We start from the raw sequence: 10,126 nt of genomic DNA, 5'->3' as shown, positions 1-10,126 counted from the left end.
AGTGCTGCCTCAGAGTTTGAAAAATGGGGACCGGGGGTGGGGGTTAATAGTCACCTATATAAGACAAAGCCCCAAATATTGGGACTGTCCCTATAAAATCGGGACATCTGGTCACCTTAACTCAGTGATGCCTCAGAGATGGTGAGAAAAACTAATAATCCATCTGGCCAATTATGGACTGCTGCATGTGGGGGTGAAACTCCTGACTCTTGTGGTAGTAAAAGACCCTAAAGCATGAAACTTCTATCTACCTTAGTTTTTATATGGTTCTTATCACAATGGTTTCTGAACACCCACATCTGATTGCCACAATCTTCCCAGGCAGAACTGCAAATGTTATTAGTGATAAAAAATTATCCAGACCCTTTTTAAATACAGGTCCAGTACATGGCCCAAATTCATTCCTGGTGTAAAGGGGGCACATTAATTGAAGTCAGTGGAGCCAGTTGGAATTACACAAGGCAGCTTTTGGCCCCTTGCCTCTGCAGTAGCACAGAGATTTACAAAATGAACAGAGCAAACTGCCATCAGCAAAAACTAGGCTCTGGTCTCTCTAGAAGAGCTATGTTTCTGGGTTACCATATGGCCCTCTTGGTTATGTGCAGTCCAAACTTCTCTCTCTTCTCTTGGAGTAGGTCCTCCTCCTCTGGAGTGTTGCCCATTCACTTCTATATGTTTCCTCCCCAACACAGTTTTGCTTCATTACTGCTCAAGGAACTGAGAAGGGCTGTTGACAGGAAGAAGCCCTATTGGCAGAGACACCCTCATGGAGGTGGCTTAGGAAGAGACATTAGGCTGCTGTCTAAACCATGTGCCGATCCTACTAGCCAGGGCTTATTCCTCCTGACATCTGCTTTCTGAGGTATTGTCGTTCATATTAGATATAGTCAAAAGCCATTTTGCCACCAAGCTGAGAAACTTCCAGTGACATGTGTTGCTGCAGGGGCTTGCCACAGCCCATCTAGTGTCCTGAAGAGGTGACATCCATCCCAACAACAGAGATCCAAGGGGACAGCACAAACCCTTAGTGCAGAGCACTAGAGCCCTCATCCCCTGTGGAGAAAGGAAAGAGATATTCCTCATTGACGGGCTAAAGTGGAACAATTTAGAAATTATTTAATACATTACAGAAGTGGAAATTATATGTTTAGGCCTTCTGCTCTGCAGCTAGCTTGCCTTGGACTGTGGTCACTTCAGACCTCACAAGCTAAGCAGGATCCAGTCAGAATGATACTTGCATTGGAACTTCCAGGCCCAGGTCCTGCAGGAAGAGGTGAAGTGATGAGTACTGAACCCAATGTACCAGTACTGTGCTAGGGAGCACAATACTGCTGGATGCACCATCTTTTTTATAAGAACTGAAACCATGGTCCTCTGCCCATCCTTAAAGATCCTACAGCACTTTTCAAGAGTTGGGGTGTTAATTCAGATGTGCAGTCCGAATTTCAGATCAATCATTTCCTTTCTGCCTCCCCTAATTCCCCATGTAGTTTCAGTTGGATACAGTGTTCTCCTTCACTTCCTGAACTAAACTGTTGCGTAATATTGCTGTGCACTGTTAAACAGCTGCTCTCTTCCTCCCTAGAAATAGCAGCATTTCTGTAATGGGTATGGAGATTTCTGTATATATCATTTGTAAAGTGCTTTGGGATCACAGATGAAAACTTTACATAAACAAAAACAATGAGAATCCTGTAGTACCTTAAAGACTAACAAATTTCTGCGGGCATAAGCTTTCGTGGGCTGCAACCCACTTGGTCAGATGCATGAAATGGAAATCACAGATAGGAGATATATATATACATCCAAGGGTAAGAAACAACAATGGGGACAGCAAGTGCTAACAAAGTCAATTCAGTTAGAGTAGATGAGGCCTATTCACAACCGTTGATTAGAAGGTGAGAATGTGTGAACAGTGACAATTACTTCTTGTAATAAGATAACCATTCCAAGTCCCTATTCAGACCCAGTCTGATTGTATCAAGTTTGCATATGAGTTCCAGCTCTGCAGTTTCTCGCTGAAGTCTGGTTTTGAAGTTTTTTTGTAGAAATATGGCAACTTTCAAGTCAGCTACAGAGTGTCCTGGGAGATTGAAGTGCTCGCCTACTGGTTTATGGATGTTACCATTTTTTATGTCTGATTTGTGTCCATTTATTCTTTTGCATAGTGACAGTCCGGTTTGACCAATGTACATGGCAGAAGGGCATTGCTGGCACATGATGGCATATATTACATTAGTAGATGTGCAGGTGAATGAGCTCCTGATGGTGTGGCTGATGTGGTTAGGACCTGTGATGGTGTCACTAGGATCGATGTGCGGGCAGAGTTGGCAACGGGGTTTGTTGCAGGGATAGTTTCCTGGGTTAGTGTTCTTGTTGTATGGTGTACGGTTGCTTGTGAGTATTTGCTTCAGGTTGGGGGGCTGTCTGTAAGCAAGGATAGGCCTGCCTCCCACGGCTTGAGCGAGTGAGGGATCATCTGCTAGGATAGGTTGTCGATCCTTAATGATGTGTTGGAGAGATTTTAGCTGGGGGCTGTAGGTGATGGCCAGTGGTGTTCTGTTGTTTTCTTTGTTGGGTCTGTCCTGTAGTAGGTGACTTCTGGGTACCCGTCTGGCTCTGTCAATTTGTTTCTTCACCTCCCGAGGTGGGTATTGTGGTTTATGGAGATTCTGTAGGTGTTTGTCTCTGTCTGAGGGATCAGAGCAAATCCGGCTGTATCTTAGGGCTTGGCTGTAGACAATGGATTGTGTAATGTGCCCAGGGTGGAAGCTGGAGGCATGAAGATATGTATTGCGGTCAGTTGGTTTTTGGTATAAGATGGATGGTATTAATGTGACCATCCTTTATTTGTATTGTAGTGTCCAGGAACTGGATTTCTTGTGTGGACTGGTCCAGGCTGAGGTTGATGGTGGGGTGGAATTTATTGAAATCCCAGTAGAATTCTTCGAGGGACTCTTTCTCATGGGACCAGATGATGAAAATGTCGTCAATGTAGCATAGGTAAAGAAGAGGTGGTTGGGGACGAGTTTCAAGGAAGCGGTGTTATAGGTCAGCCATAAAAATGTTGGCATACATGCGGGTACCCATAACTGTGCCACTGACTTGAAGGTATAGATTGTCTCCAAATCTGATGTAGTTGTGCATCAGGACAAAGTCATGAAGTTCAGCTACCAGATGTGCCATATCATCATCAGGGAAAATGTTCCTGATGGCTTGTAGTCCATCTTTGTGTGGAATGTTGGTGTAGAGAGCTTCTAGATCCATAGTGGCTAAGATGGTGTTTTCTGGGAGATCACCGATGGATTGTAGTTTTCTCAGGAAGTCAGTGGTATCACGAAGATAGCTAGGAGTGCTGGTGGTATAGGGCCTGAGGAGAGAGTCCACATAGCCTGACAGTCCTGCTGTGAGAGTGCCAATGCCTGAGATGATGGGGCATCCAGGATTCCCAGGTTTGTGGATCTTGGGTAACAAATAGAATAACCCTGGTCAGGGCTTAGGGGGTGTGTTTGTGTAGATTTGTTCCTGTGTTTCTTTAGGGAGTTTCTTAAGTAGATGTTGTAGTTTCTTTTGGTATCCTCAGTGGGATCGGACAGTAGTGGCTTGTAGGATGTGGTGTTGGAGAGTTGTCTGGCAGCCTCCTGTTCGTAATCCAACCTATTCATGATGACCACAGCACCTCCTTTGTCAGCCTCTTTGATTATAATGTCAGAGTTGTTATTGAGGCTGTGGATGGCGTTGTGTTCTGCACAGCTGAGGTTATGGGGCAAGCGATGTTGCTCGTCTACAATCTCAGCTTGTGCACGTCGCGGAAACACTCTATGTAAAAGTCTAGTCTGTTGTTTCAACTGTCAGAGGAGTCATTTTGATTTTGTTCTCTGGAAATGGGGGTGGCTAATGGAGAGTAACATACAGTGTGGCCAGTGAAGTTACTTTGTGGGGACTTGGTAAGTAAAGGAGCTTTCCATCTCCCACAAGCTCTGCTGAAGAACCTCCCATTACTCCTTCTGACTCTGCTCTTTATGTTTAGACATTGTGAAAGGTATTACAATATTCTACAGTAATAAGGAACAGATTGCTTCACTATCACTTTTGTGCTTTAGACCATAATGTAGAATATTGGAATCCTGTTAAAAAAAGGAAAATATCCCCCTTGGCCTAGTCTGGGAGCCCTAGTTCAGTAAGCCATTGGTGTCCCATTTCCTCCTGAATCAGCTAGTAGAACAATAAAGGAGGACGGGGAACCAGCCAGGATCAGGTTTGCAAGGGCTGGTAGGGCCACTTAGAGGGGAACAGCTGCTGACATTGGTGCTGTGTAGATTGCTATACTTAGGAAGCAAATGAGATTTGTATCCACCTCCCCTGGACTGAATTTAGCTCAGAAGGAGTATGTGAGCTTAGACCAAGGCTCTTTCTGATCCCAGCCATTTCCCCGCTCCATCGATTACACTGCGGGTGGGAAGGTGGGAGGATCTGAGAGAAACAGCTTCACTTACTATTATGTGAAATAAAGAAATTGCTTCATTAATATGGGGGAACCAAAGGGAGGGAACAATAGAAGGTGAAAGGAGGGAGGGAGATAGGAAAAGAGGAGGGGAAGACAGGGGATCCTCTCCAGCCCTGCTTAAAAAGTGATGTATAATTTATGGCTCTTGTGTACACTGCTCCAGACCACATCACAGATATTCCAGGCTAATGGGTTCCAGCTGCAGGAGCCATGTGCTCCATGGCACTCTCCCATGCTAGCATTCCAGCCAGCAGAGCAATGTCTCCCTCCAGACCCTTCCTATCCTTTGCACATTATGTGCTGTCCTCACAACAAGGGTTTGGTACAGGCTGGGTCTGTACCCTCAGACACTACCCAAAGCTCATTTGCTCTCTGTCTGTGCCTCACACTCCTAAGGCAGACTCCACAATATTTACAATAAAAATGCCTAAGCATCACAATCAAGTTTAGGGCTCCATATTTCTGGATGAACCAGCCCATGCAGTATGTCAGGCTTAGTGCTCCTGGAGTGCGTATAGTGAAGGCCAAGTGAGGGGTGCTGCAGAGAGGGATTGAGGTTCATCGGTAGGGCTTTTTGGGGATGCAGGATTGGAATGGCAGGAGCTACAGGCCCAAGTGGTGGAGCACTCACAGAGATGTGTGGGGCCCAGAACTGAAATAGCCACGAGCCACAGGGCAGGACTGAGGTACATTGGCAGGGTTGTGTATGGGTCCCAGTATTGCACTAGTGGGGTGCTGCAGACAGGAGTGAGGTGCACTCTCACACCTGGAGTAGGGGTAGGTTCAAGGGTGTGTGTGTGACAAGATTGGAATAGCAGGAGATATTGCCTTGCATACACACTTTCTCAGGGTCTGGTGGCAATGAGAGTGGATCCTAAAGCAATCCCAAGCAGTTCTAACCCAAACCTTCGGGTTGAGAGGACACTCTGTACCACAGGAATTACCTCAAACACTTTGATTCTGTAGCATCTAGTGTAGTTCCCCACATAATCACTATGTTTTCCAGCAGTTGCCCCAAGGAATTGACATGATTTCTGGTGTTGTCCCAATTTCCTTCACTGTTACCATCATGGCTGCCATTTTCCAATACAGTCCAGAATTTAGAGGTAAGCCCTGTACCTGTATGTGCCCCTTTCAACCTGCTGCATCTTCCCATGGCTGAATATTTACACCAGTTGTTGTGTATGATATGGGATAAGCAATGGAAACAGCCTCTGTTGTCTCCTCGGAAGATCCATTTACTTCCCTTTTCACTCCTGCTAGCTGCTACCAGGATGCTATTATCCTCAGCCATGGACTCAGACAGTTTGGGAAAGACCTCACTTAATTCTGAACCCAGAATTCCCATTTGAAACTCAGAAGAGACATTTCAGCAGACGCCCCAGTGGAGTGCACTTAAAGCTGGCAGAAATCCTGGTTAACATGCCACTATCCCAATAAAAACATGGAAAGATACTTTTTGTTTGCTACTACTGCTCAGAGAAGCCCATGGCACAGAACCCTAAGCATTTCAGGGGTCTTCCTTTCCCACCATCCAGGAAAGGCTGCTGTATTTGGAGTGAGATGAATTAGTTAGGGAGACATTTACACTTGTGTTGGGGTTAGGTGAAACCTAACAGCTACTTTTAATTCAGGGTCAATGTAATAACAATTAAGCTCCTTTATGAAACAGGTAGTTGAAATAACAGAAGCCACCACCCAAAACATAGGCCTTATGCACGACCAGTTAGGAATCTGAGCTATGTGCATGAGAGGGTTTGACTGGGGGCTGAATGCAAATACAGTGGGCTGGATATTGTTTGTGGAAGGTCTGTGTGTGTGAGAGAGAAACATAAAAAATACCAGATAAGCACACAGAGAAGGCAGCCAGGAAGCCCCAGAGATAGCCAGAGATGTAGCTACAGTGTGACCCTGACAAAAGCTGAGACAGCTTTGGGGTAGTGTGCTGGCCAGAAAGAGGCTTGGAACTGTAAGCAAAGAAGCTATCTCCTGATGTTTGATTTCTATCGTGTTCTGGGAAAAAACCGGTTAGTAACCTTCCATAACTGTTGTTCTTCAAGATACGTTGCTCATGTCTATTCCAATGCAGGTGTATGCTCACCCTAAGCACTGCCGCCGGAAAGTTTTTCCCTCCATGGTATTCATTGGGGTGGCTCTGATGCCTCCTGGAGTCGAGTTCTCATAGCACCGCTATAGAGGCCCTGCCACCCTGCCGCTGCCTTAGTTCTTTCTTGCCAGCTAACTCCGACAGAAAGATAGGAGGGTTTTGAAATAGACATGAGCAACGTACCTCGAAGAACAACAGTTACGGAAGGTTAGTAACAGTTTTTTCTTCTTTGTGTGCTTCCTTATGTCCATTCCAATGTAGATGGCTCCCAAGCAGTTGCGCAGGAGGAAGGTTCAGAGTTCATTCACAAGCAGGCTGTAGCACCACTCTGCCAAATCCGGCATCGTCCCCAGCTTGCTGCATGAAGGCATAGTGAGACACAAACATGTGAACGGATGACCACATTGCCGCTCTACAGATGTTCCGGATAGTGACCTGTGCCACGAACGCCACCGAAGATGCTTGGGCTCTTGTAGAATATGCCATTGGGGCAGGAGTAGGGACCTTTGCCAGGTCATAGCATGTGCGGATGCAGGAAGTGATCCATGATTAAATTCTCTGGGCTGAGACCGGAAGACCCTTCATCCTGTCTGCAACAGCCACAAAAAGTTGAGTAATTTTCCAAAACAATTTAGTCCTTTCTATGTAGAAGGCAAGCATATGTCTTACATCTAATGAATGAAGTCTCTGCTCTTGTTTGTTGGCATGTGGTTTTGGATAGAAGACCGGAAGAAATATGTCCTGGTTTTTATGGAATTGTGAAACTACCTCCAGGAAGAAGGCTGGTTGAGGATGCAGCTGGACCTTGTCCTTAAAGAATACCATGTATGGAGGTTCTGAAGTAAGGGCCCTAATCTTCAAGACCTTCTGGCCAAAGTAATGGCCACTTTCCAGGACAAGTAGAGCAGAGAACATGTTGCCAGTGGCTCGAATGGGAGACCCATGAGCCTTGACAATACCAGGTTAAGATCACAGGGCGAGATTGATTGTCATACCTGGGGATACAGTTTGTCAAGCCCCTTGAGAAAACAACTACAGATATTGTTCACAAAGACAGACTGGCCATTTACCCACAGGTGAAACACCAAAATTGCAGCCAGGTGGAGTCTAATCGATGACACAGATAGCCCTTGGTGCTTCAGGTGTAGCAAGTAATCCAGAATGAATGGCACTACTGACCACATGTGTGAGATACTTTTCTGTGTAGACCAGATCAAGAACCTTTCCCACTTTGCCAGGTATGTAGCTCTAATGGATGGCTTTCTGCTTCCTAAAATAACTTCTTGAACCAGTCCCAAGCATGCTAGCTCTGTGAAGTTCAGTCATGGAGCTTCCAGGCTGTGAGATGAAGGGACTCAAGGTTCAGATGATGCAGGCGACTGTAGTCCTAGGATATCTGGTCTGGAACCTGAGGTAGTCAGATTGGTGTTTCCACCAACAGGTTCAAGAGCATGGTGAACCAGTGTTGTCGTGGCCAGGCCAGGGCTATCAGGATGACTCATGCTCTTGCCCATCTGAACCTCAGCAAGCCCTTGTGTATGAGAGAGATGGGTGGAAACATGTAGAACAGATGGCCCATCCAAGACAAGAGAAAGGCATCTGTCAGAGATCCTGGGCAGACCCAGGAAAGAGCAGAATTGGAGACACTTTCTGTTGTGCTTCATTGCAAACAGATCTATTTGGGGAATTCCCCATTTCTGGAAGATGACTTGTAGGATCTCTGGGCAAATGGACCATTCATGGTGATCGGAAAAGACCCTGCTGAGGTGATGTGCTAGTTTGTTCTGAGAACTTGGCAGATAGGAGGCCTCAAGGTGATTTGAGTAAGCTATGCAAAATTCCCATAAGTGAACTGCTTCCTGGCATAGGTCAGAGAAGTGTGCTCTGCCCTACCTATTGATATAGAACATGGCTGTTATATTGTCTGTAAAGACTGAGACACACCTGCCTGTTACATGTGGTTGTAACACTTGGCAGGCCAGGCAAACTGCCCTGAACTCTCTGACATTGATGTGTGTGATGGGATGGACTAGGCTCAAAGGCCCCCTTGTTAGAGGTCTCAGGGTCTTGCCACATTCGGTCCAGGACAGGAGCAGAGGAGAGGTCCTTCAAGCAGGTTAGAGTGGCTGCAGGGGAAGCAGACAATCAGGGGCCAGGAGGGCCCTATAAAAAGGAGCTGCAGAGCCAGGGACAAGCAGTTCCTTGGAGGATCCAAAGGAGTGTAGTTGATGTGTCTGGCTGACTGAGGGAGCAACCAGAAGGACCTTGAACAAGCAATGCAGGTAGAAGCTGGGAGAGCAAGAAGGAGCTCTGGGCCCGTTGCTGGGACTGAACAAAGACAAGGCCCTGAGGTAAGAAGGAAGATGGTGCAGGGCCGTGGGAAGTGGCTCAGGAAATTCAAGTAGCAGCATGGCTTAAGAAAAAGGACTTAGTCAACTTCTGCTACCTTAGAGAATCCTTGGGCTGGGACTTGGAGTAGAGGTGGCTCTGGGTCCCCCCACCAATCACTGGGGAAATTGCCTGGACTTTGATGTACCCCAAAAGGGGAACTGAATTCTTTTAGAGGCGCAGCCGGAGAGTAGGGACCAGAAAGCCCAAGGCAGGTGAAGAAGGTCCAGGGAGTGAGTCCTGGGGACACAGCCCCATACCAAGGCAGGAACTATTAAGGGACTAAGCCCTGGGAGGGTTGCAAGACATTTGGACAGTGTATCCCGGAAGAGGTTTGTTTATCCACATACAGATGGTGCATGGCCCGGCCAGAGGGCTGAGTTGCCAAAGACTCACCCCAATTAGAGAAAGAAAGTGCAGGCACACGCACTCAGAATGGGGGTGCTTGCGAAAGGTCAATGCACCCCATTACAATGTATAACAAGAATTCTTCAAGAGACCAGAGGCCCTAAATTCTTAGGGACCCAGGTGAGCTCCCCACCCCTTTGCCGACGCATCTGTGACAAGGGATACTGAAGGTTGGGGTCTTGAGAAAAGGACTCCTGTACACACCACAAGGAGGTCTAGCCACCATTTGAGAGAAGTAATCATGAATGGGGGAACTGTAATGACTGAGTCTAGATGGTTTGGTGAGTATACCAATGTCAGCCAAACCTAGCGAGATCTGAGCTGAAGCCTCACGTGTTGAATCACTTAGGTACATGATGCCATGTGGCCCAGAAGCTGCAAGCAATTTCTCGCTGTGGTGACAGGGTGATTCCTGAGGCTTTCTATAAGCTTCATTATTGCTTGGAAGTGTGCTTCTGCGAGAGAAGCTCTGGCTTGTACCAAGTCCAATATTGCCCCGATTATTCTCAGTCCAGCGGAGAAAATTTAAGTAGATTTCTGTGTATTTATGAGCAGGCCTAAATCTTGGAAGGTTGTCTGTATTATCCTCATATCTGCCTCTAACTGAGGTCTGGACTGATCTCTGACCAGCCAGTCATCAAGGTACAGATAAACTTGAATCCCCTGTCTCCTCAGGGAGCCTGTGAGAACTGCCATGCACTTTGTGAACACCAAGG

Source organism: Emydura macquarii, unplaced genomic scaffold (genome assembly GCF_026122565.2).
Source record: "Emydura macquarii macquarii isolate MOO-44397 ecotype Brisbane River unplaced genomic scaffold, CSIRO-AGI_Emac_v2 contig_374, whole genome shotgun sequence".
NCBI classification, from domain to species: domain Eukaryota; kingdom Metazoa; phylum Chordata; order Testudines; family Chelidae; genus Emydura; species Emydura macquarii.
The sequence above is the reverse complement of the archived record's forward strand: the minus strand, read 5'-3'. Positions refer to the sequence as shown.